The 26,897-nt window shown below is 40.1% G+C and overlaps 1 protein-coding gene across 3 annotated transcripts in view; it reads left to right on the forward strand.

The window, feature by feature from the left end:
• KANK2 (KN motif and ankyrin repeat domains 2) overlaps positions 1–26,897 on the forward strand; it is a 107,806-nt gene that overhangs the window by 40,113 nt on the left and 40,796 nt on the right. For all 3 annotated transcript variants that reach the window (XM_026716806.2, XM_087925998.1, XM_087925997.1), the window contains exon 2: positions 2,746–2,857. The gene's annotated coding sequence lies outside the window, so the exon portion shown is untranslated. The remainder of the gene's footprint in view (positions 1–2,745; positions 2,858–26,897) is intronic.

Consider the following 26,897-nt stretch of genomic DNA (forward strand, 5'->3'; position numbering starts at 1 on the left):
TCCCATTTTATGTTTAATTATATCATTTTTTAACTTAATGTCCTTTTTCTGTGGCATTTTCTATAACTCTTTTTCAAGTTCTTTATACTCATCCTCTAATGTCTTAGAGGCTAGTCTTTTCATGGTATTTCTTTTCCTTGTATAGTCTATTATCAAGCCTCTAACATATGCCTTCATTGTATCCCATACATTCTGCGTTGATGTGTCTTCTTTTTTATTTTCTTTAAAGAAAAAAGCCAGTTCTTTTTTTAAACAGTGACCACAGTATGATTGACTTTTGTCTCAATTTACACCCTCACAAAGAAGATCATAATGATGGATCTCCAAAATACAATTTCAAAAAAGCCAACTCTGATCTCATAGATGCCGACCTATCATCTCTTGATTGGCACATTCTGTTCTCTAACTGTAATACTACAGAAGACCATTATAATGCATTCTTACTTGAACTTGAAAGAGTCATTAAACTATATGTACTATTAGTAACCTCTAAAAACAAAAACAAAAAATTACCCATAACAAACTCCAATTAAAAAAAAAATCACTATGGCGTAAAAACAAAACTAGCTATGTAGCAAACTTTAAAAACCGATACAACACCATATATAAAGGCAGAATGCACAAATTATTATTGCAAACAGGAGGAAAACCTCCTATGTACAAAATCTACCCGCGCCTTCTACAATTTTGTAAACACCAAACTTAAATGCTCAAGAACCATCAAAGGGACCAAATGGAAAAGATTGCAGCGACAAAGCTGTCAAGGCATTCTTCAACACATTCTTCAGCTCAGTCTTTGTTAACAAGCAATGGCTCATGCCCCACATTTCCTAGTCATACCACAACTAACTGCAATGATCTACTACATATTGACTTTACAGAAGATAACGTAGAAAAGGCATTACATAATCTAAAACCACTCCTATCTATTGGCCCTGATGGATTATGTGCATACTTCTTAAAAAAGCTTTCCTCTGACATAGCAGAACCCCTAAGCATTATATATGATATATCATTCAGAACCAACTCCTTACCAAACCTATGGTCCTTAGCTACGGTCATTCCTATCTTCAAAAAAGGTGACTCCAGCCTGGTTGAAAACTACAGACCAATCTCACTGTGTTGTGTCACGTGCAAAGTCATGGAATCAATTATTAACCAATTCATCACCCGCTTAGAGTCAAACAACCTACTCTCCCAAAAACAATTTGGTTTCAGGAAAAAATTGCCCTGCAACCTACAACTCCTACACATATGGGCTACTCTACTTGACCAGGGAAAAGCAATACATACATAGACTTCTGCAAAGCCTTTGATTCAGTGGTACATGACAAACTACTGTTAAAACCAAACTCTTACAGCATTTCCAGATCCCTTCATAAGTGGATTACTGCATTCCTGTCAAACAGGAAACAAATAGTAAAAATAGAGAGTGCTATCTCAAACCCTGCTCCAGTTAACAGCAGTGTCCCCCAAGGCAGCATTCTAGGACCCACACTCTTATACTCTATATAAATGACCTTTGTGAACACCTTATAAGCAACTGCATCCTCTTCCACAGATGATGTAAAACTATTCAACACCACCGACAATGCTACTGCTCTTCAAAGTGACCTTGATTATGTGTCTGAATAGTCAAACAATTGGCAGCTCCAAATCTCGACCAACAAATGCTCTGTCCTACACATTGATAAAAAAAATCAGTACACCAAATACAAACTAGGCGGATATGACCTCGTTGATGACCCTCACTCTGTGAAGGACCTAGGAGTACTCACTCATGACCTAAGCGCCAGAGCTCACTGTAACAGCATTGCCAAAAAGGCATTAATTCTTACGAAGCTTCTCCTCTGGAAATATTGAATTGCTAACTAGGGCATACAAAATCTTTGCTAGACCAATACTCGAATACAGCTCATCTGTCTGGAATCGCACTGTATATTGGACATTAATACAATTGAGTGAGTCCAGAAGTATTTCACGAGAAGAGTACTACATTCTTCTGCTCACAACAGAATACCCTATATCACCAGGCTTGAAATTTTGGGCTTGGACAATCTTGAACTACGCCACCTATGGTTGGACTTAAGCGTAGTACACAAAATTATCTGCTACAATGTCCTACCAGTCAATGACTACTTCAGCCTCAACCGCAACAATACAAGAATGCACAACAGATACAAACTCAATGTTAACCACTCCAAACTTGATTGCAGAAAGTACGACTTCAGCAACAGAGTGGTCAATGCCTGGAATGCACTCCCTGACTCTGTTGTTACATCCTCTAACCCCCACTCCTTTAACCTCAAACTATCCACTATTGACCTCACCCCATTCCTAAGAGGTCTGTAAGGGGCGTGCATAAGTGCACCATCATGCCTCCCGTCCCTGTCCTATTGTCCCATTTAATTGTATCTATTTTCTGTATTATTACTCATGTTTATACTTATACCTATTATTTTGTAAGCGATTGACAAATCAAATAAATAAATAAATAAATAAAATAAATTGGGGTGATTCAGAATGGAATTTTCTTGTTCTGCCCACTATTTTGTACATGGCAGCATTTGTTGAATGACTAACAGCTTGCTAGTGATTTGAATCTGAATATTCTAAGGTAAATTCATGTATTCCTGTATGTGTGTGTGTGTATATATGTGTGTATATATCTCCTTTTGCACAATAAAATGGAAATTTGGTGGGAAAATGGAATATCACATTGCCCTCTTAAATTTTGTTTTGCAGGGTCATAGTTGGACTGTTGGATAGAAAAGAAGAAAAAACAAAAGACAAACCAGCATGTGAATTCAGCCTTCTCTCTCCAGGCAACAGTGATAGGCATGTAGGTCTGATCCAGGTGAGAAAAACCTTCTTGCTCAGGCAATTATTAGGGTTGATTTTGGGGTCTTCAAAGATTGTTTCTTTTTTATTAGTATAATAGAATACATGCCCAGGCCTGAATTTGAAGAAACCTGCAAAATATTGCCAGCTGCCAATTGGAGCTGTGCTTTTAAAAACCCAGTTCTTATTCTTATGTTGGAGAGCAATCATACTTCTGCTTCAGGGATCACAAAATGATGGGTAACAATTTCCTTCTCTGCCATGTTATTTGTTGTTGTTTGTTGTGAAGGTATGTCCAACCCATTGTGACCCTATGGACAACTTTCCTCCAGGCCTTCCTCTCCTCTACCATCCTCCAGAGTCCATTTAAGCTCACACCGACTGTTTCAGTGACTCCATCCAGCCATCTCATTCTCTGCCGTCCCCTTCTTCTTTTGCCCTTAATCGTTCCCAGCATTAGGCTCTTCTCCAGTGAGTCCTTCCTTCTCATTAGATGGCCAAAGTATTTGAGTTTCATCTTCAGGATCTGGCCTTCTCAAGAGCAGTCAGGGTTGATCTCCTTTAGGACTGACCAGTTTGATCACCTTGCAGTCCAAGGGACTCCCAGGAGTCTTCTCCAGCACCATAGTTCAAAGGCCTCAATTCTTTGACGCTCAGACTTCCTTATGGTCCAACTTTCACAGCCATACCTTGCAACTGGGAAAACCATACACACTTTTGTTGGCAGGGTGATGTCTTTGCTTTTTAGTATGCTGTCTAGATTTGATATAGCTTTCCTCCCCAGGAGCAAGCATCTTTTAATTTCTTGGCTGCAGTCCCCAACCTTTGCACTCTTCTTCTTCACCTGCATCAAGAGCTCCTCTTCACTTTCTGCCATTAGAGTAGTATCATCTGCATATCTGAGGTTGTTGATATTTCTCCCGACAATCTTATTCCAACTTTTGATTCATCTACCCCTACCTTTCTCATGATGTGCCCTGCATACAAGTTAAAAAGACAGGGCAACAGTATACAGTCTTGCCAGACTCCTTTCCCAATTTTAAACCAATCAGTGGTTCCATGTCCAGTTCTCACTATTGCTTCTTGACCATCATATAGGTTTCTCAAGAGACAAATAAGATGCTCTGATACTCCCATCTCTTTAAGAACTTGCCACAATTTGTTGTGATCCACACAATCAAAGGCTTTAGTATAGTCAAGAAGTAGATGTTTTTCTGGAATTCCAGCTTTCTCTGTGATCTACTGTATGTTGGCAATTTGATCTCTAGTTCCTCTGCCTCTTCAAAATCCTACCTGTACTTCTGTAAGTTCTCAGTCCACATACTGCTGGAGCCTAGCTTGTAGGATCTTGAGCATAACTTTGCTAGCATGTGAAATGAGTGCAATGGTGCGGTATGGTATATTCTTTGTCATTGCCCTTCTTTGGAATTGGAATGTAAACTGACCTTTTCTACTCCTGTGGCCACTGTTGAGTTTCCAAATTTGCTGGCATATTGAGTGTAGCACTTTTACTGCATTGTCTTTTAAGATTTTGAATAGCTCAGCTGGAATACTGTCACCTCCACTAGCTTTGTTGTTGCTCAGTTTTCCTAAAGCCCATTTCACTTCACATTCTAGGATGTCTGGCTCAGGGTCAATGACCCACCCCATCATGATTATCAGGGACATTAAGCTCGTTCTTCTATGTAATTTTGCCACCACTTCTTAATCTCTTCTGCCTGTTAGGTCCCTGCCATTTGGTCCTTTATCATACCCATCTTTGCATGAAACCTTCACTTCATATCTCCAATTTTCTTGAAGAGATCTCTGGTCCTCCCTATTATTTTCTTCTATTTCTTTGCACTGTTCATTTAAGAAGGCATTCTTATCTTTTCTAGTTATTCTCTGGAATTCTGCATTCAGTTGGGTGTATCTTTCTCTTTTTTCCCTTGCCTTTCGCTTTCCTTCTTTCCTCAGCTATATGTAAAGCTTCCTCAGACAGCCATTTTGCTTTCTTGCATTTCTTTTTCTTTGGGATGGTTTTAGTTGCTACCTCTTATGCAATGTTGCGAACCTCCATCCATAGTTCTTCAGGCACTCTATCAGATCTGTATATTCATCAGGAATATGATTAATTCGTACCTGAGTGGCCTAGTGCTTTTCTCTACTTTCTTCAATTTAAGCCTAAATTTTGCAATGAGAAGCTCATGATCTGAGCCCCAGTCAGCTCCTGGTCTTGTTTTTATTGACTGTACTGACTTTCTCCATCTTTGGCTGAAGAGCACATAGTCAATCTGATTTCTGTGTTGACCATCTGGTGATGTCCATGTGTAGAGCCACCTCTTGGGTTGTTGGAAAAGAGTGTTTGCTATGACCATCATATTCTCTTGAAAAAATTCTATCAGCCTGTGCCCTGTTTCATTTTGTACTCCAAGGTCAAATTTGCCTGTTATTCCAGTTATCTTTTGGCTTCCTACTTTAGCATTCCAATCCCCCATGATGATAAAGACATCATTTTTGGTAGAAGATATTGTAGGGCTTCATAGAACTGGTCAACTTCTTCATCTTCAGCACCAGTGGTTGGGGCATAGACTTGGACTATTGTGGTGTTGAATGGTTTGCCTTGGATTTGAACTGAGATCTTCTGTCATTTTCGGAATTTTATCCCAGTACTGCTTTTCCTACTCTTTTATTGACTATGAAGGCTACTCCTTCAGAGGGATTCTTGCCCGTAGTAGTATACCTGATGGTCATCTGAATTAAACTCACCCATTCCTAACCATTTTAGTTTGCTGATTCCTAAGATGTCAATGTTCACTCTTGTCATCTCTTGTTTGACCACATCCAACTTCCCTTGATTCATGGATCTTACATTCCAGGTTCCTATGGAGTATAGTTCTTTACAGCATTGGACTTTCCTTTCACCACCAGATACATCCACAGCTGAGCATCCTTTTGGCTTTGACCTGGTCGCTTCATTCTTTCTGACACTACTAGTACTAGCCCTCTGCTCTTCCCCAGTAGCATATTGGACATCTTCCATCCTGAGGAGCTCATCTTCCAGTGTCATATCTTTTTGCCTTTTGGTACTGTCCATGGGGTTTTCATGGCTAAGATACTGGAGTAGGTTGCCATTTCTTTCTCCAGTGGATCAAATTTTGTCAGAGCTCTCTGCTATGACATGTTGGGTGGCCCTGCATGGCATAGCTCATAGCTTCATTGCGCTACACAAGACCCTTCGCCATGGCAAGGCAGGATCCATGAAGGAGCTGTAATGTTATAGTAATACTCTAAGAGAGTTATTCAGAGATGGCTAGCTCAGGGAATACGACCTGGCTTATTAAATCTCATTTCATTGTGACAGGTTTAGGACTGTTGCACAACACAAGATTTGGCCATTCAGTGATGGAGCTGGAACACAGTGTGATTCAACATCTGAAGTTCAGAACATGGTCTCTTTAAATTGATAAAAGGGGGGCTTTAAGGCAAAGACTGACTTCTTCCAAGGGCAGTTTCTGAGGGAATGCAGAATTATATCATGCTCTGGTTGGAGTATCAGGCAACTGTGTCATAGCTTCTCAATAATCATTTACTGAGAATGAATTAATATTCATTGCTCTCTAATCAGACAAATGAAAGCAGAAACAAACATTTGAAAACAGCCTCAGAACAGGAAGAGAGAAGCACTGGGGAATTAATGGCTTCAAAATCAAGAATTCATGGCCATGATTATCCAAGAATCCAATCTAAAAGGGACTAGATGAAATTGCAGACAGAACAAGGGCTAACTGTAAGGAAAGCTGGGAAAGATAATTTCCTGCAAGCCAGTGGGAAGATGCTTTTCTTTTTTTGAAAACAGTTTTATTGGTTTTTTTAACAAACAGACAAAAACAAACAAAACATAAAAGCATCAGCTCTCTTCCATACTTATATACAAACAGTGTGTCGGTTGGTTCATCAGTTTTGTGCATCCATTTCGTAGTCTCAATTACGGTTATGTTACATAATAACTCTTATTATCAATCCTCACTTATATATCCTCATATCATTGTTAAAAAAATCGTTTGACTATACTTTTATTCATTCATACTTTATGAGATAACTATAATTTAAGTAATTTATTCTATAACAAATCATATAATCATGCCAATTCTATCCTAAAAAAAAACACTTTATAAATATAGTAATAGCAAAAGAAAAAGAAAAAACAAGGATATTCCTTATTATCTAAAATTCTAGGTATTCTATTGTCGTATTTCATCATCTAACCATTGATAGAAAAGGTCCCAAATTTTATAAAATTGTTTATCTTCTTGCTCTCTAATTTCAAATGTCAATCTACTCATCTCAGCACATTCCAATATTTTCTTAATAATTTCTTCCTGCAATGGAATTTTCTCATTTTTCCAATTTTTAACAAATACAATTCTAGCCGCAGTTAATACATTTACAATCAGATATTTCAAATCTTTACTGTATACATCTGGTAGGATTCCCAATAAAAAAAGCTCTGGTTTCAAATCTATGTGTTTCTTTGTCATTTTTTCCAACCACATGCGGATTTTAGTCCAGTATTTTCTAGCATCCTCACAAGTCCATCACATATGGTAATATGAGCCAGGTATCTGATGACATTTCCAACATTTTTCAGATTTATTCTTAAACATTCTTGCTATCCTTGTTGAGGGAAAATGCCACCTGTAAAACATCTTATACAAGTTTTCTTTATAAGCTGTAGACATTGTCATTTTATAATTTTGCGACCATAATTTCTGCCATTTCTCTAGATCAATCCCATATCCAAAATTCCTCCCCCAAGCAATCATAGTTTCTTTAACTTGCTCTTCCTCTAGCTTAATTTCCAATAAATAAGCATATAATTTTTTAATCACCTTTTCATCAGTACCCATCAAGATCTTATCTAAATCAGTCTGTTTATCATAAAATCCCTCTGTTTTGGAATCCTCATCATACCTTGAGTGTATTTGCACATATGAAAACCAATTCATCTTTATACCTTGTTCCTCTAGATTTTGTATCAATTTAAGTTCACCCTTTTCATCTAATAATTCCCCATATCTAACTGTTTGTTCCTTCTTATAAATTATAGGATAAGAAAATGCTTCTATCGTTGATAACCAAACCAGAATTTTCAACTAAGATTGTTTTTTTATCTTCTCCCAATTTAACCACAAAGACTCCCGTATATAATGTCTTCGAAAATAGCCCTGTGTCTTAGTTCCCTTATACCATAAAAAAGCATGCCAACACAACAACAGATCATGACCTAATGTCAACAATCTAGTCTTCCTTAATGTTATCCATTCCTTAACCCACATCAAGTTTGCAGCTTGGTAGTACAACTCCCAATTAGGCAGGCCAAAACCTCCTCTAATTCTAGCATCTTGCAAAAGTTTTAGCTTTATCCTCGCTTTCTTGCCTTGCCATATATACTTCAACACAATTTTATTTAAATCCTCAAAATAGTCTTTCCCGAGCCTAATTGGTACTGTTTGAAACAAAAATAAGATTCTGGGTAAAATATTCATCTTGATTGTTGAAATCCTCCCTATTAATGACAGTTGTAGATTTTCCCATTTCTTCAAATCTAAGGCTATCTGTTGTTTAAGTTTAGTATAATTATTCTCTTTTAATGTACTACATCTTGATGTCAGATATATCCCCAAATACTTAACCTTATTCGTAACTTGAATTTTCAACAAATCTGCCAATTCTTCTCTTTGTCTTAGTAGCATATTCTTTGACAAAATCTTTGTTTTATCTTTATTTATTTTCAAACCGGCCACTTCACCATATGTCTCTATCTTTTCCAATAGCTTCGAAGCCGTTTCTACAGGGTCTTCCAAAATAAAGACTAAGTCATCCGCGAAGCCTTGTAATTTAAATTCTTCCTTTTTAATTTTCATTCCTTTTATAGTTTTATCTTCTCTAATGTTTCTATTCAACACTTCCAGAGTCAATACAAATAGCAAAGGAGAAAGGGGACATCCCGGTCTTGTGCCTTTTCTTATGTTAATAGAGTCTGTAAATTCTCCCTCCATCATTACCTTTGCTGTTTGTTCATGGTAAATTGCTTCTATTGCTTGAATAAATCTTCTAGCAAAACCCATCTGTTCCAATAAGAGTAACAGAAATCTCCAATTCACATTATCAAATGCCTTTTGGGCGTCTAAGAATATCAGAGCCATTTGCTTTTCAGGATGCGCCTCATAATATTCCAAAGTGTCCAGAATTACTCTCACATTGTCTCTAATTTGCCTCTTTGGCAAAAATCCATTTTGGTCTGGATGGATAAAATTATTCAAATAGTTTTTAAGCCTTTCTGCTAATATCGAAGCAAAGATTTTATAGTCTGCATTTAATAGAGAAATCGGTCTATAATTTTTGATTTGCAGTGGATCAGCCTCCTCTTTTGGAATAAGTGTAATATAGGCCTCTGACCATGTTTTAGGTATCATCTTCTTTGACATAGCTTCATTCATAACTTCTAACAGTGGAATGCTCAGTGATTCTTGTAATATTTTATAGAATTCTGCAGGGAACCCATCTGGACCTGGTGCTTTCCCATTATTTTGTTTCTTAAGTGCTTGACTTAATTCCATCATTGTTATATTACTTTCTAACATTTCTTCAGTCTCTTTGGATATCTTAGGTAAATTTGCATTCTGCAAGTACTGTTTAACTTTCTCCTCATCAATATTCTCTTTCTTGTATAGTTGTCCATAGAAATCTCAAATAATTTCTTTTTTCTCTTTGTTGCCATAACAAACTTGACCTTGCTCATCTATTAGCTGCGATATTTTCCTCGACTCTTTCTCCTTTCTCAGCTTATATGCTAGCCATCTACCTGGCTTATTTGCATCTTCAGAATAATTCTGTTTAGCATTCCTGATTTTCTGTGCCAGTTCTTCTTTCTCTATTAAGTCCATTTTATGTTTAGTTATGTCCAGTTTCAGTTTGATATCTTTTTTCTGTGGCATTTTCTGTAATTCTTTTTCAAGTCTTTTATACTCATCCTCCAAGGCTTTAGTAGCTTGCCTTTTCCTAATGTTCTTTTTTCTTCTGTAGTCTATTATCAAGCCTCTAGCATATGCCTTCATTGTATCCCAAACATTCTGTATTGAAGTATCTTCTTTTCTATTTTCTTTAAAGAAAAAGGCCAGTTCTTTCTCCATCCATTGTATAAAATCCTTCTCCTTTAAAATAGTATTATTTAACGTCCATCTCAATCTTTTTTTTTTGTCCCTTCCATTTAATTGTCAATGGATTATGGTCTGCCCAAGTACTTGTTTCAATGTTTATTTCTTGGACGCTAGATATTAATTCTGTTGAAATCCAAATCATATCTAATCTGGACCATGATAAATGTCTATTTGAATAGAAAGTATATTGTTTAATTTTAGCATTTCTTTCTCTCCATAAATCTTTTAAAATTAGTTCATCTGTCATTTTAAGAAAGGATTTAGGAAGAATCTTTCTATTGTGCTTTGCTGTTGTTGCTATATAGTCCAGTTTGTTGTCCACAATTCCATTAAAATCTCCCATCATAATTATATTAGCATAGTCCAGTCCAGTCATTTTCATATGTAATTTTTTATAAAATTCTTCTTATTTATCATTCGGAGCGTAAATTGCAGTCAAAAGTATCTTTATATTATTATCCATTATTTCCACCATTAATAAACTCCCATCTTCATCGGCGTAGATAAATTTTGCTGGGGTGGCCTCTTTAATATATAAAACCACTCCTCTTTTCTTACATTGAGTCAAAGAAGTAAATAATTTCCCTAATTTTGGTTGTGCTAACAATTGTTCATGTTGCTTTTTAATGTGTACTTCTTGTAAACAAATTATGTCAAATTTTAATTTCCCTAATTTATGAAAGATCTTCCTTCTTTTAGCAGCTGAATTCAGTCCATTTATATTCATTGTGATCAGTTTTTTCTCTTCCATGGTTATATTTTATATTTAGGTTTGACCGCTCTCGTAGATCTTGGTTCACGTTGATCTTTAATATCCACCTGTCCACCTACTGCGCCTTCTTCTTTTTCAATCTCCATTTGTTCCTCTTGGAATTCAATTAATGAAATCTCTTTTTCTGCCTCTTCTTCTCTCTTTCCAAAAAATTCTGCGTAAAAAAGTTCTGCTTTCTCAATTGAATCAATTCTGTGTCTCTGTTCTTGCCATGTAAACATCAATCCTTCTGGAATTAGCCATCTGTAATTCACCTCCTTTTTCAATAGCATTTTGGTCAGAAATCAATATTCTCTTCTCATCTCTCTCACTCTTCTGGGTATTTGTTTTAAGACCAAGATTTCTTTGCCTTTGTATTTCAACGTCTTGCCGCTTGTAAAATTTGTGTCTTGATGGATTTTTTAGTAAATCTAATATGGACTTCTCTGGGTAAATTATTTCTCATCGCATATCTTGTAAAAACTCAGTATATCTCATCTACTCCATCCATCATCTTTTCCTCTGTCATTTCCAAAGCGTCTGCCAAGATTTCTATCATTATCGCAGCCAAATTTTGCCCTTTTTCTTTCTCTATATTTTGAAATCTAAGATAAAATTCTGACCTCTCCATCTCCCACTTCAGCATCCCACTTTTTTCTTGTTCAACCACTGTTAGTCTGCTATCAATATTTCCAATCTTCTTCTCTCTTCATTTACCCTCTTCTTCAACTTTTTGGAGTCTCTCATCATACTTCACCATCATCTGTTGAATATTTTCCACTTTTTCCTCAGTCCTCCCTGTTCTTTGTTCAATGGTGTCTGTTTTTATCTTAAGGTCTTGGATTCCTTGCATAATCATCTGTAAGGTTACTTTTTCTTGTTCTTTATCTTGCTTTAACATTGCCTGAATTGAACGTTGTCCTCCACATGGTGGGGAGGCGGAAGTAGACACAGAGGCACCCGGAGGTATAAGTTTCCTACTCATTTTAAATGGTTCAAAATCTTCAAGTTCTTTCAAATTTTAATCCAATTAGGAAAGTAGCCAATTATAATCCAGAATGGGAAAGTCCAATAGTAAAAAGCCCAATAATATAGGAGAGAAAAGAAAAAAGAAAAGAGAAAAAATTCTTCAGGTTCTTCCTGACCCTAGTCCAATTATAAAATAGTCCACAATAAAAAATAAAAATAATAAAAAAAAGAAGACCCAATAAACAAGGCCAAAGCAAAAAAGAAAAAAAAGATTTCTTCAGATTCTTCACACCTTAATCCAGCCAAAAAATCTCAATTGGAAACAAAAAAGAAAAAAGAAGACCAAAATAACCCAAAAGCATAAATAGAAAAAGGAAAAATCCCAATGAAGAAAGGAAAAAAATCAAAATAAAATAAAAATGAAAAATTCTAAGGCTTCCCCTTGAAAATAAAAAGTAAAAATAGAGACCTTACTAGAATAAAAATTTACAATAATGCTGATGGGGGGTGGGGGGTAGCGAAACTAAAAAAAGATTAGAAAGAGAAAAGAAAAACAACACACTGCACTTTGTTTAGTTGTCCAAGGCTCTTGTTATGACTCTCTTCCCTTTCCCACAAGCTTCAAAGCCAAGCCATAGATATTTAATTGTTGATAGAAATCCAGAAGAGCACCTGTAATAATATTCTACTGCGCTCTTCCCTCTATCTTATCAAGAAATGTTCTTGAGAAGGAGTCTTTCACATCTCTCTCCACTTCAAGTAGAATATTTTCAAGCCTCTAGTTGGCAGTGTTACAAAGTTTCTTAGTTCTCACTTTTTCTCCTCCTCTCAGAACAGCATAATTGAAGTAAAAACACAAAAAGTATATACATATATATATACAAAGAAAGAAATAACCAAAGGGAGCCTCTAGCCTAAGGAAAAAAAAAATTAAAAAATCCAAAGGGAGAATAGAAAATATATATATATATAAAAGAACAGTCTGGTTATCTAGTAAGTAACAATGAAGTCTGATAGGAAAAAAAATAAAAATAAAGCCTCGCTTTGACGTCTCCCTTAAAAAAACGCCGCTTGATCAGTTTTTGTCAAAAATCACACAGATTTCTTCTATAGCAATCAAAGTGTCCTTTCAAGCCTCAGAAAATTGAAAAAAAAAAGTTTCTCACCCAGCCGACACATTTTCTCTTTCAGCCTCTTCCTTTCCGGAGCTGCCCCGACTTCAGCAGCTTGGGGGCTGCCTCTCCGCTGCCAGCAAAAGGGACTTCACCTGGGTCCTCCAGGGACTTTGCGGTGTCCCTGGGATCCACAGGGTATACCCTTCATGATAGCTGTCCCTACGGAATGGTTTAGGTCCGTTTGGACCGGCCAGGAGCGAAGATATCGGCTGCAGTCGTAGAGCTCGATTGCAAGCCGTATCGTCACGGCGCCAGCTCCTCCCCTCTCCCCGGAAGATGCTTTTTGAATGGGATTGAATATGGAGATGATCCTGTTAACATCCTGTGAGTTTCTGAGAGGTAGAATGGGAGAAACAGTTTCATGATTCAATACAGGTAGTCCTTGTTTAGTGACTGCCTCATTATTTAGTGACCATTTGCAGTTACAATGGTGACAAAAAGTAACTTTGCAACCAAGTCTTGCAATTATGATCTTTGCAGGTTTGTAAAACAAAGGAAAGCTGAAATAAAATCATGAGCACTGTCACATTTTACTTGACAACTGCTTTGCCTATTGACTAAATTGCTGGTCCCAACTGTGGTTGCTAAACAAGGACTACCTGTATTCTGGAGACATTAAGGTGGATAATAGAGTGGTAAAAATCAGTTTTCATTTGAAGGTGTATGAGGACACTTACTGCTTTATTTCTTTATATTTATCCCATGAAGCTATTTGAACTGATGTTTCTTCTTATCTAGTTTGGATTCTCCTTTAGAACTATTGCTCAAGAATATCATTCTTTGGGCAGCAATTATACGATCATGCTGAGGAAGTCATATATGCATTATGTGTATCCTACAAGCACAGATACTTATTACCTGTGAACTTCCTTGCAGTGCCTAACCTAGCCATTCTTCCTTGGACACCAAATCTTGTTAGAATTAAATTATTGGAATAAACAAATTCCCATTTGTTTTCCTTACTGATTCAAAAATCCCTCCTCTCCCCTAGAGTTAATTCCAGGGCAAAAAGACACAAGGGGTATATGAACATTGAGCTTACATGTTGCCAAAGTGATAGTCAACTTGATTAAAGCACAGATGACCCATGTGCAACCATGTGCAATCATCTGGATAGGAAGCAGGTTTGCAGAAGTATAACATCAGGCATTATGGGGAGAGATTTAAAAAACAGGTAATGCGAAGACCTTCAGAGTTTGCTTACTGAGTAGAGAATGTCCCAGACTCTTGGAAATGGGAGAGGGAGAAAGTGAATGTATTTGTTTTCCAATTACTGTACATGCTGCCCCTACCTGGGCAGCACACAAAGTACAAAATAACATTTTAAAAAACAACTATGTGTATGAATAAGTTCTAAAATCACATTAAACTTACTGTAGCTCCTTCTGAAAACTTATCAGGAAGAACCTTCCTCAGCACTTTGACCTCAGGATGGGCCAAGTGGAATGGAATATTCTGAAAAAAAGTGATAGATGTTGGATATCCTGAGGCAAAGACTTAAACAATTGATTTGTGAGGTCATGAAAGAATAGTAGGTTCAAGCTCTCAAAGAACCCCCTCAGATTTTCAGAAGCCAAAGTAATGTAGCTTCTTTTGGGTATCTGGTAATTTGACTTACAAGGACAGAGCATATTTTCACCTTGGACAGCAAAGTGATTCCTGAAGGTTCTGATTGACCTACTATATATCCTCAATCGTTGCAAGGATCCAATAAGCCTGCAATTTGCCATCATGTTCTCTATCCTACTGACCTGTGGAAAGGACATTAGTTTCCACTTTCCTAAATTGGTTGTTGCTGCCTCAGTTATATTCCAACTGCAAACCCTTTGTTCTCCTCACCACTTCCTGCTTCAGGAAAATCCTGGCTGCCAAAATTCTTGATTCTTGCTATCCCATTAGTTTGGTGTTTTAGTTTCTACTCTTCCCTCATCATTGTGAAGATCTCTCTGTGGGTAAGAGGAAGTTCTCATGTAACAGCCTACAAAACTGTTTATTTTTGGAGAAAATTACTTCCATATAGGGGGAAAAGGCCAGCACTGTGTTCTGTCTCTTGAAGAATTCTCTCATCCTGCTGTTTGCACATAGAGCACCTACCCTGAGCTAAAATGTTCAATTTCCTCTTGTCCTTTGTCAGCAGCTCTTGAATTTACTATGTCATTAGTCTATGGCTGTTATTCTTGTAAATGTGTAACTGTAGAGCACATGCAATTTTGGGTAACTTTAGAGTGCACATGTAATTATCTTTGAAGATGCTAAGAAACCAAACTTAGTCCACAATACAGCTTTGGGATTAGTCAAGATTCAGAAATGCTTTCCTGATTTTCTACCCATTTCCAAGTCCAATCGATAGCACTGATTCTTATTTTACAACCTGAATGGCTGAATTTTGCTGCCTTATGGATTGTGTTTTCCATACTAAGCCTGCTTTCATCTTTGTTGTCATGTTTAGAGAAATTAAATTGGATTAAATAAGTCATTACTTGAAAAGCTTTTTAATTGTGCCACCTCTCTTTTGAAATGTCCTCACCAGGAGCAAATCCTCAAAATCTTTTGGAGCTAGGCAAAATGTTTTTATTTCCCCTGGTAGGTGTGGGGTTGGCAATATTTGACTGTACATTCTGTTTCTGTGAACTTATCTATTTACTAATTTATACTCTGATAACTACTACTAGTTTTTTTTCCAACTACATTATTTTTAGTCCATTCTGAAGATTTCATTGAAAACCAATGTATTATTGTTGTTATTAATGTTAGTCATATCTCTCCAAGAATGTATTAGTTTTATATCTTACATAAGCAGATACATGAATTATATTTGATTCAGTCTATTAAATCCTCTAAAATCCTCATGTCATCTCTAATGTTCCCTTGTTTCTCTCTTTCCATTGTCTTTAGCAGAATAATAGGGTCAGAAGGGATCTTGGAGGTCTTGTAATCCGATCCCTGCACAAGTAGGAGACCCTACATGAGTGTTGGAATTCAGCTGGTTCACACAGGTTCAAATGAAGCAGTTGTTAACTCCCCCCCACCCTTACCAAAGTAGATCCTGGGTACTGCACTGCACTGCAATGGAGAAACAGACAATGGAGCTGCCGGCATGAGGGAAGGAGGAAGTCACTTTCCCTCTTTCTTCTCCCTGCTCTTCCTCCTTCCCTTATATTGGCCACTCTGGTGTCTGTTTCTCCATTGCAGCACAGCACAGCACCCAGAATCCACTTTGATGGGGGGGTGTAATTTAACAACCAGTTTGCCCAGGGTCAGGTTGGCTGTTGCGGGAAGCTCATCCCGTACGACAGTGATGGGACACGCCTCCCACAACCACCAACCTGACCCTGATCAACCAGTTGTTAAATTAGTTGAATCCCACCACTGCCCTATATCATTTCAGATAAATGGCTGTCCAGTCTGTTCTTAAAAACCTCCAGTGATGGAGCAGCCACAATTTCTGAAGGCAAGCTGTTGATTGATTGTTCTGTCAGGAAAGTTCTCCTTAGTTCTAGGTTGCTTCTCTCCTCTATTAGATCCATTACTTTTTGTCCTATCTTCTGGTGCTTTGGAAAATAAGTTAACCTCCTTTTCCTTGTGGCAGCTCCTCAAATATTGAAACTCTGCTATCATGTCACCCCCAGTCCTTATTTTTACTAGACTAAACATATCCAATTCCTGCAATCCTGTTCCTCATCTGCTTTAGCCTCTGCCTCATCTTAGTTGCTCTTCTCTGCACTCTTTCTAGACTCTCAGCATATTTTTATATTGTGGCGACCAAAACTGGATGCAATATTCCAAGTGTGGCCTTACCAAGACATTATAAAGCAGTACTAACACTTCATGTGATCTTGATTCTCTCCTTCTATTAATGCAGCTTAGGATAGCATTGGATTTTTGAGTAGCTGCAGCACACTGCTGGCTGATATTAAAGTGTTTGTCTACTGGGACTCCTAAATTCCTCTTGCAGTTATTGCTGTTGAGCTAGGTACCATCAATTCTATCCCTGTTCATTTGTTTTCTCTTGCCTAAAAAACTTTGCACTTTAATGTGTGTCTTTAATATGTCTTTTAATGTCTTTAATGTGGTTCTGCTCATTCTCACCCTTTCTTTCCTATCTTCTTCCAATGCCTGTTGTCCTGACCAGCAGTTTATTCTGCACTAATTAACAACAATGTCATGGCCAGGCTGCCCAAGCAATCTAGAATACCTTTCAGGATGACAGTAAAAATTATAGCTTCATTGAAGAACTATGCCCCTGAAGCCTTTGCAAGCTTGAAGAGCATGCAGGCAGTAGTACACAGTCCGTAAATGGCCCTGTCTACTGCAGAATTGTAAAGAATTCTAAACCAAACACTTTATGAGATTAAGCAGTATAAGAGTCATAGTGGTGCAGTGGTTAGAATGCAGTACTGTAGACTACTTCTGCTGACTGCCGGCTGCTAGCAATTCAGCAGTTCAATTCTCAATGGCTTAAGGTTGACTCAGCCTTCCACCCTCCGGAGGTCATAAAATGAGGACCCAAATTGTTGGGGGAAATAGGCTGACACTGTAAACCACTTAGCAAGGGTTATAAAGTACTGTGAAGCATAGTCTAAGTGCTGTTGTTAATGCTATTATCCAGGGGGAAGGGGAGGGATGTACTTGATTTCAGTCTAGCCCATTTGAAAACATGCCTCTGTTCTTTCTTGAGCCAATGTTTTGCATATCATGCCTTACTTAGTTGGAAGCAGTGGTGAGATTCAGCCAGTTCACACTACTTTGGGAGAACTGGTTGTTAACATTCTGAGCAGTTTGGCAAACGGGTTGTTGGAAGAACTCATTAGGGCAGAGAACCGGTTGTTAAATTATTTGAATCCCATCAGTGGTTGGAAGATCTGATTGAACCTTTTTTAAACTGGTAGTCACATGGTCTTCTTTTGTTGCCCTGCACCACAGGAGAACGGAGCTGGAAAGCATGTTAGTGAGGGAATGGTGGTTGCTCTGGAATGGGGTGGAAGTGAGGATTTTGCATTATAATTGCTTATACTATAAGTAAGAAACAGTCTTGGCAAGTTTAAGATGAGCAAATTTCATGCTGCCTTGGGAATTCTGGGAATTGAAGTCCATGCACCTTAAAGTATCCAAAGTTGAGAAGCATGGGGTGGTATTATACTGGTTCAGCCCAGTTCAGCTGAACTGTAGCTCCGAGGAACATCTGTGAGCAAACCGATTTACTCCAACAATCAGCTGTTGGGCCCATCCACCCACCCCGGCTCTATACTAACATTTTCTGGTTTTTATGCTCAGCTGCTTTGCGCGGCACAACAGATTGCCTAGCATCAGCTGTTGAACACACAGTGAGAGTGCAGGATTGCAGGAGAAGGTCAGTATCAAACTCTCTGTGCAAGTGCGAAGTGTGTGTTTGGTGCCTGTGCAAGTCGCACCCATCAAGCTATGCCCACAGAACCGGTGATTAAAAAAAAGTTGAATCTCACCACTGGTCTACACTAGAGTTTAGGATTTTCTATTCCTGTTTTATTTAGAGTTTGGTGCAATTAAATAAATCAGTTGTGGTTTCCTTAACAAATAGTGATTAAAAAAATATGAACCATTACTGGAGTTTTTGTGAGAAACTGAAATAAAAAGTTGATCTGGGCTTTGATGACTAGAGATGGGATTATGGAAGTAATGTAGACAAATGTTAATCTTATAGTAAGAGTTTGGTATATTTTTTACTTACATCTGTACCAAAGAAAGTTGGACATCATTCTTTTTCAGTTTTCCTTCTTTTCCTCATTCTTACAGTTTCACTCTTTTTCTTTCCTGAACTTTTTCTTTTTTTGAATCTGTTTTTTATTTGTTTATCCCTAGGCTTTGTATTTTTTTGATGTATGAAGGATCAAATACTCAGCCATTATAATTCTACATTCCTTATTTACAGAAATCATACCAAAATTTCGAATGAAATCTACTGGGAGCCATCTCACATAAGACAGGCTCTGAGTCCCTCTAACCAAAAAGTGTTTATCAATAGAAAAGAATATTTGTAGCTCAGATTTGAACTGTGGGGTCCTTGATGTTCTCTGAGTTTGGTGATTTTCTTGCAGATGTTTCATTACCAAACTAGGTAATATCATCAGTACTAGGAGGGAGTGGAGTTATTTTCATATACCAGTGGCTTAACCTGTCAGTGTTGATCAGTTGCTTCACAAACAGTATTTTGATTGGTGCCAGGTCTCTACAGCCTCAGGCAGAGAAGGGCTATTCTTCACCCCTCCCTCAAATGTTCTTTAAAATACAGAGTTTCCCAGTATTCCTTTAGGAACTTCCAACATGCAAACTGTGGTTACTCATCTTAAAATGAATCAGGAACTTCAAAATTTGCTGTTTACTGGAAAGTTGTGTAGTTAAAAGTCAGTCTACATTTAATGTACATCTGAGTTTGAGAATATTTCTTCATAATCACACAAAAGTGTGATCCACACAGCTCGCTGGATCTGGATGTCACAAAGCAAAGCCCACATTTTGTAATTAACCCCCGTGCCCCATTTTGGCTGGCAGAGTGCTGCAGGAGGCTGAGTGCTGTAACACCCCCCTCCCCCATGGCCATGCCCACCCAGCCACGCCCACCCAGCTGGTCATTAGGGCAGAGAACCGGTTGTTGAATTATTTGAATCCCACCACGGAAGCACTTAACAACTTCTGAAGGCAAGCTGTTCCCAGGGGTGGAATTCAAATTTTTTAACAACCGGTTCTGTGGGCGTGGCTTAGGTGGTGGGCATGGCTTGGTGATCATGTGACTGGCTGGACATGGCTTGATAGTCATGTTATTGGATGGGCGTGGCCAACTCAATATCACTCACATCGAGGCATGCATTTCCTTGCCTGGCCTCTCATGACTGTGGGGATGCTGCAACAGTCGTAAGTGTGAAAAATGGTCATAAGTCACTTTTTTCAGTGCCATTGTAACTTTGAATGGTCACTCCACACAAGCAAAGTACCAGCAAAGGTGGGGAAAAAAACTCCAGAGATGTTCCAGAGACAGGAAGTCTAGTCCTGCCAAGAACGTTAATAAGGGTTAACGGAGAGGCAGTTTCTGTAAGCAACACCAGAATGTTTCCTTCCTGCCTTCCTTACAGGATTAGGCCAGTAATTTCTTCTAACAACCAGTTCTCTGAACTGCTTAGAATGTTAACAACTGGTTCTAGTGAATAGGTGCGAACTGGTAGAATCCCACCCCTGGCTGTTCCACTGGGTAATTGTCCTTGCTGTTTGGCAGTTTCTCATTAATTCCAGGTTGTTTCTCTCCTTGATTAGTTTCCATCCGTTGTTTGTCTTACCTTCTAGTGGTTTGGAAAATAGGTTGACTTACCTCTTCCTCTTCATTGTGGCAGCCCCTCAAATAATGGAGTACTGCTACCCCTAGTCCTTCTTTTCTCAAGACTGACCTTACCCTATTCCCACAACTGTTTTTCATGTCTCCTTAACCATCTTAGTTGCTCTTTGCACTTTTTCCAAAGTCTCAAGATACTTTTTGTAATGTGCTGACCAAAACTGGATGCATTATTCCAGATGTTGTCTTACTGTTAATTTATAAAGCGATACTAATACTTCACGTGATTTTGCTGCCTAGGTGTAAAAACATGCTTTTTTTCATATTAAATTTCATGTTGTCGATAGGGTCCATTGTTCAACTCTGTCAAGATCTTGTCTTCTGGGTGTTGGCTGTTCCTGCCAGCTTAGTGCCCCTCTGCAAATGTGATGACTTCCCCTTCTATTTCCTCATCTAAGTCATTTATGAAGATATTGCAGCTAAGATGGAACCTTGTGGTACTTCACTACTTACTTCCCTCCATGTAGATGTAGCACCATTAAGGACTGCTCATTAAGTACAGTTTGTCAGCCAGTTACAAATCCATATAGTGGTGATGCTGTTTAGCCCTCATTTTTTTTAGTTTAACATGAAGTAGGTTGTGGTCTACTTTGTCAAATTCCTTGCTCTATACTAAGTATACTAAATCCACAGTATTTCACTGATCTTCTAATTTAGTCATTTTGTCAAAGAATTAAATAAGATTGGCATGACAGAATCTGTTTTTAACAAACCCCATGCCGGCTTCTAGTTATAACTTTATTTGTTTATAGATGTTCACAGATCTGTTTTTTAATTATTATTTTCTATTATTGTCCAAAGTATTGATGTTAGGCTGATTGGTGGTGTAGCTTCTTGGGTCTGTTTCCCACCCACCCCCACCCACCCCGTTTTGCAGTTGGGACCACAACAGCTCTTTTCTAATCTTCTAGTAGTTCCCGGGAACTCTGGGATTTTTTAAAAAAGATATGGTACAATGGTTCTGAGATAACATCTGCCAACTCCTTCAGAACACTGGATGTAATCCATTAGGTCCTGATGGTTTATATTCATTAAGATCAGATAGGTGTTTCTTACTATTTTCTTGCTTATTTTAATTTTTACTTCTAGTCTTTCTTTTACAGTTATGTTTTTGGTAAGTTGGGCTATAGTTTCTTTTTCCATGAAGAACAATGCAAAGAATGAGTTAGGCACCTTTGCTTTCTCTCTACTGCCTATCATCACTTCCTTGCTATTTTCTCTGTTTAGTGGACTGACTTTTTTCTTGTTGTTTATATATTGAAATAATTTTTTTTATTATCTTTGACTTTTGTTGCAAGTCTTTGTTCATTCTGAGCCTTTGCTTTCCTGACTTCATCTTTGCAGATTCTGGCTATCTGCTGATAATCAGTCTTAGTTTCCACTTTTTGTACTTATCCCTTTTCTCTTTCAGTTTATCAGAGAGATATTTGTGCAACCATGCTGGTTTCTTCTTGAATTTCTTGTTTATCTTTTCAGTGATATTGTGATGGACTGGGCTTTTATGATCATATTTTCAGAGTTTCCCACACTTCTTGAATTGGTTTCTCCTTTAGGATTTTAATTCATGGAATTTTTAAGGCTCTCTCTGAGTTTGTTAAAATCAACTCTTTTAAAGTTTAAGACTCTGGTTGGGTTATATAATACTGCTTGTATTTGCATTATATTGAATTCTAATATGATGTGATCACTCTTACCCAAGGTTCCAAAACTTCAACTCTCTGTATCAATTCTTCTCTATTAGTAAGAATTAGGTTCAGTATAGCTTTTCCTTTAGTTCCCTTCTCTATCCTTTAGGTGACAAAATTGTCAGTTAAGTTGGTTAGGAATCTATTTGATTTCCCACTTGCTGGAGAGTTTGTCTCACGGTTGATATCAGGATAGTTAAAGTCTCCCATTACTATGGTGGTATGTTTCCTACATATATTTGTTAATTGATTAGCATCTACTTCTTCTGCTTGGTTAGTTGGCCTGTAGTATATGTCTATAGCCATGATGGTGAACCTATGGCATGTGTGCCGGAAGTGGCACACAGAGCCATTTCTCCATGCATGCAGAGCCTCACCTGTTGCTCTTCCACGTTCCAGTGCACCAGCGAGCTGGACTTCACATGCGCATGTGCACCAAAAACCAGAAGAGCAGCCACCTGGTGCACATGCACGCTCCAGAACGATGATCTTGTTTCCAATGTGTGCATGTGCATTGGCCAATTGGTCTGGTTTCTGGTGCGCATGCAGGTGCAAAGACCAGCAAAGGGAAGAGTATTGGGCGCACATGCCAAAAGACCCGCTGAGGAGCAGGATGCGCGAGCTGGGGCTTCTCTCCCTCTCTGCCTGAGTGGGGTTGTTGTGTGGCTCCAGACCATGGCACATCTATGTTCTGGAGCACCTGGCCAGCTTGGGTGCCCCAGAAGAGCCACCCGGCCCCACACAGTCTCCCTTCCCACCACTTTTGCCAAGGAGGCACAACTGTTTCTGTCCCTGGCATTTCTCCCATCCAACTTAGCACACTGGCGATCAGGCCTTCAGCGGCATCTTCATTCAGGCAGCTTGCCACCCTGCTAGAAGCTCCTCCTCTAGCATTCCTCCTGAAAGCAGCAGCCCAACAGCCACTGTTGTTGCCAGGGGCGAGGGGGCAGCAGAGGCATGGACGGGCAGGCCATGGCTTCCCTTCCTCCCCCCCGAGCATGATTCTTCCATGGCCCCAAACCTCCAGCCTGTGGCACTGACATGCATTTGTGTTATGGAGCACCTGGCCGGCTTGGGCTCCCCAGAAGAGTTGGCCCTCCTTCCCACCACTTTTGCCAAGGAGGCACAATCACTTCTGTCCCCAGGGTTCCTCCCACCCGGCTCAGCACGCCAGTGATCAGTCCCTCAGTGGTGTCTCCATTTGGGTAGTTTGCCTCCCCACCAGAAACTCCTCCAGCATCCCACCTGGAAGCGGTACCGCAACAGTCACTATCACCGGAGGCGAGGGTGCAGCGGGAGTGAGGACAGGAGAGCTGGGGCTTCCCTCCCTTCTTGAACGGCCCCAGCCATCCTGGCTGGCAGCTTGCTCCCCTTGCTCTTCCGGGTTCCAGAGCGCTGCCAGCTCAGGCATGAGGCAGCCGTCCACCCAACCAGCAAATGCTGCCCTGTGCACCCGAGCAGGCCAGGCACTCCAGAGCACAGATGCATGTCAGTGCTGCGGGCTGGAGGATTGGGCCGTGCAAAAAACATGTTTGAGGGTGGTGGAAGGGAAGCTCTGGCCTGCTCATCCATGCCTCTGCTGCCCTCTCACCCCTGGCAGCAGCAGCGGCTGTTGTGCATGAGGTGGGTGTCCACATCAGTCTCCGCAATAAATAAAGAGAAGGCGTTGCTTCTGGGTGATTTCCTGTCTGGGGACAAAATCCAGGTGATCCCAAGGAAGGAGGAATTTGCATTCCATCTGGGTCCCCTGCCTTGAATGGGGAGGGAAAAAGCCCCCCACTCCTTCTCTTTGGATTGTTTTGTAGCTACAAATAACTGAATCAGCCTGACATACTCAAATATTCAGCACTCAAACCCATCAGAATTCTGCCTTCTTCAACAGTGGCCTTTGCTTCGGGGCATCTGTGGACCCTCCCTTACCCTCCCCCCACCCTCCCATCTCTCCCTTCATCAGAGTTTTCCTCCTAGATTCACTGCCACAAACAATCTGGAGCACATTTGTGATGCTCCCTTACACGCTCCTTCCATAGCTGAGCCAGGCTCCCTCAACCACCCTCCCAAAAGACCCAGGTGCTGCCCAGAAGCCCCAGCAGGATCCAACAGAGTCCCTGCCCCCATTGGAGAGAAAAGGGATCCAGCAGGAGAGCTTCTCAGAGAGGCTGGATGGGAGGAAGGAAGAGGATCCAGGGAGGACGGAGCTCTTGGAAGGGCGCAATGGTTGGTCCCCAGGCTCCTTCTGGCCCTCCATCTCTGCCCGGCTGCCTCCACAAAGGGCTCAGCTGAGTCCAAAGGATGGGGGGCCAGGAGGGTCTCCGGGACTGTGGAATCATTTGGGGGTCAGTGGAGGGAGCTGGGAGGTAAATGTTTCAGCTGATGGGGAGGGTGCCCCCTGTGGGAAAGGCAGGGCAGCCTTGGAAGCTGCTTAAGTGAGGGTGGGAGACCAAGATCCTCTCCCCTCCCTCTTTTCTCTTTTGCTCCCTTGACACTTCCTTTGTATGGACTTGATGATGTCCTTTCCCTTGACGGTGTCTTCATCTCCTCGGAGCTCCCGCCCTCTGCTTTGCCCTGCCAGGCTTCTCCAGAGCCCCTCTAGGAAAACCAGGCCAAGTGCTGAGGAGCTTCCTCCCAGTTGGCAGCCAAGTCGACACCGCTTCCTTCCCATTGGGGCACATCTCCAGAGGCTGCGGGGGGGGGCCACTGAGGGGAGGGGAGGGGACGAGGCAGATGGGAAGGGGGGCTGTGAAGGGGCAGCTGGCTCTTCTGGGGCACCCAAAATGGCCAGGTGCTCTGGAGCATGGATGTGCCATGGGCTGGAGCCGCGCAACAACCCCATTCAGGCAGAGAGAAAGGGAAATCCTGGCCTGACCATCCTGGCCCACAGCTCTGCCCCTCTTCTGGCTTTTGCACTGCCTCTTCCAAGTGGGATGCTGGAGGAGGAGCTGTCTGCATGGCTCGCCGGCATGGAGCAGTTGACCACTCAGCCAGCAAATGCTCACTGTAGGAATGCCAGGAGAAGAGGTGCGCTGGCTGGGAAGCAGTCATGCTCCCTTGGCAGAAGTGGGGGGTGTGTGTTTCTGCTGGCTTGTTCTCAGTGGCAGGCTGGAGAGGGGCACTTCATCCTGGGCAGAGTTGGGGCAAAGTTCTCCCACCTTCTGGCTCCACTACCCAAACCCTATGAACACTGACACCCCTTCCCTTCAAGGCCAGGAAGGGGCTCCAGCTTTCCAGTGGAGGGAGGTGGCATTCCCCACCCAACTTTCTTTCCCTGTCCAGGGCTGTGGAACCGGGTTGTCGGTAGGGATGTCCTGCCATACCAACAGGGATGGGGGGGGCGGGCAGGGAGGCACAAGGATCCCCAAAATGCCAAGTGGATCTAGTGCATGCACACCGGCCAGCTGGCCTGTGCATGCGCACCAGAAACCAGAAGACCAGGCACACTGGAAACCGGAAGATCATGTATTTTTTCGGTTTCCAGCACATAGGAACGTGCGTGCTCCCACCCACGCTCCGTTTTGGCACACGGTACCAAAAAGGTTATCCATCACTGGTCTATAGCAATGCCATTCTTTTTTCCTTCTTATAGTGACCCATATAGATATCCTTGGTTTTGTGCATTAATGTAGGTATATAGTGATCTTTTATATATAATCCTCCTGTTTCTTTTGAATAATTTGTAAGCTTCCATTAGTACATTCCACTAATGAGTTTCATCCCACTGTGTTTCAACAACAGCAACTATATCATATTTACCTTCATGCATTAGTACATCAAGTTAACCCTGTTTGTTCCCTAAACTTCGAGCATTCTTGTATAAGCATTTGAGTCCTTAAGTATATTTCTTATATCTCCTACTTTGTATCTGGGTTTTCCATCCTTTCCATCAGTGTTTTTCCTTTTTTCCTCCTCTTCTTTCTCTTTACTCGCTACTTCTTTATATAATTGCTTATCTAGTTATTTTTTTGCTTGGAATTTAAAGGTCTTAAAGATTGCTCCTCTGCCCCTTCAATTTTAGTTTAAAGCCTTTTTGATAAGATGAGCCAGTCATTTTCCAAATATATCCTTTCGAGTTCTTGTGAACTCCATCCCTTGCCCTTCATGTAGGTAATAGCAATAACACTTACTTATATACCACTTCATAGTGCTTTACAGCCCTGTCTAAGCAGTTTACAGAGTCAGCATATTGCCCCCAACAATCTGGTTCCTCATTTTACCAACCTCGAAGGATGGAAGGATGAGTCAACCTTGAGCCTGAGAGAATCAAACTGCTGAACTGTTGGCAGCAGCCAGTCAGGAGAAGTAGCCTGCAATATTGGATTCTAACCACTGTGCCGCCATGGCTGATGCAGACTATTGTCTAGGAAACTGAAGTTCTCTTGACAACACCAATTTTTAAACCAGTGGTTCATTTCTAAAATCCTTTGCTCCCTCATTGGATGTTGGCCTTTTGTTGGAAGTATAGATGAAAACACCACTTATGTTCCTAATTCTTTAATTTTCTTTGCTAGCTGTTTGTAATCTCTTGTTATTGTTTTCAGATTCATTGTTCATTTTGGTATAGTCTTCATGTTCAGCTTTGGATTCCTTGCTTTGTTCATTGAGTTTCAGAGTGGCTAGAGTTGCCTCTAGACCCTTTACTTTTTCTTCTAGTAATTCCTGTAGTTTACATTTGATACATACTTTGGGTCTTCTGTGAGCATAAGCTGAAATTTATGACACATTTTGCAAGTCATGATAGTATCAGTCTTTATTTCCATGGCTTTGTTCGATAAAAAATTAAAATTTCTAAAAATCAAATATTTTCCCTGTTGTGAAACATCAGTTTATGATAGTTTACAAGAGTTCTTGGACTTTTGTTCTCTGTCTTGAAAAAGTCATCACTATATTCCGTTTTGAAGGGCCTGACTTTTTTTTTTC

Source organism: Pseudonaja textilis, chromosome 2 (genome assembly GCF_049901715.1).
Source record: "Pseudonaja textilis isolate UNSWEBS1 chromosome 2, rPseTex1.2, whole genome shotgun sequence".
NCBI lineage: Eukaryota > Metazoa > Chordata > Lepidosauria > Squamata > Elapidae > Pseudonaja > Pseudonaja textilis.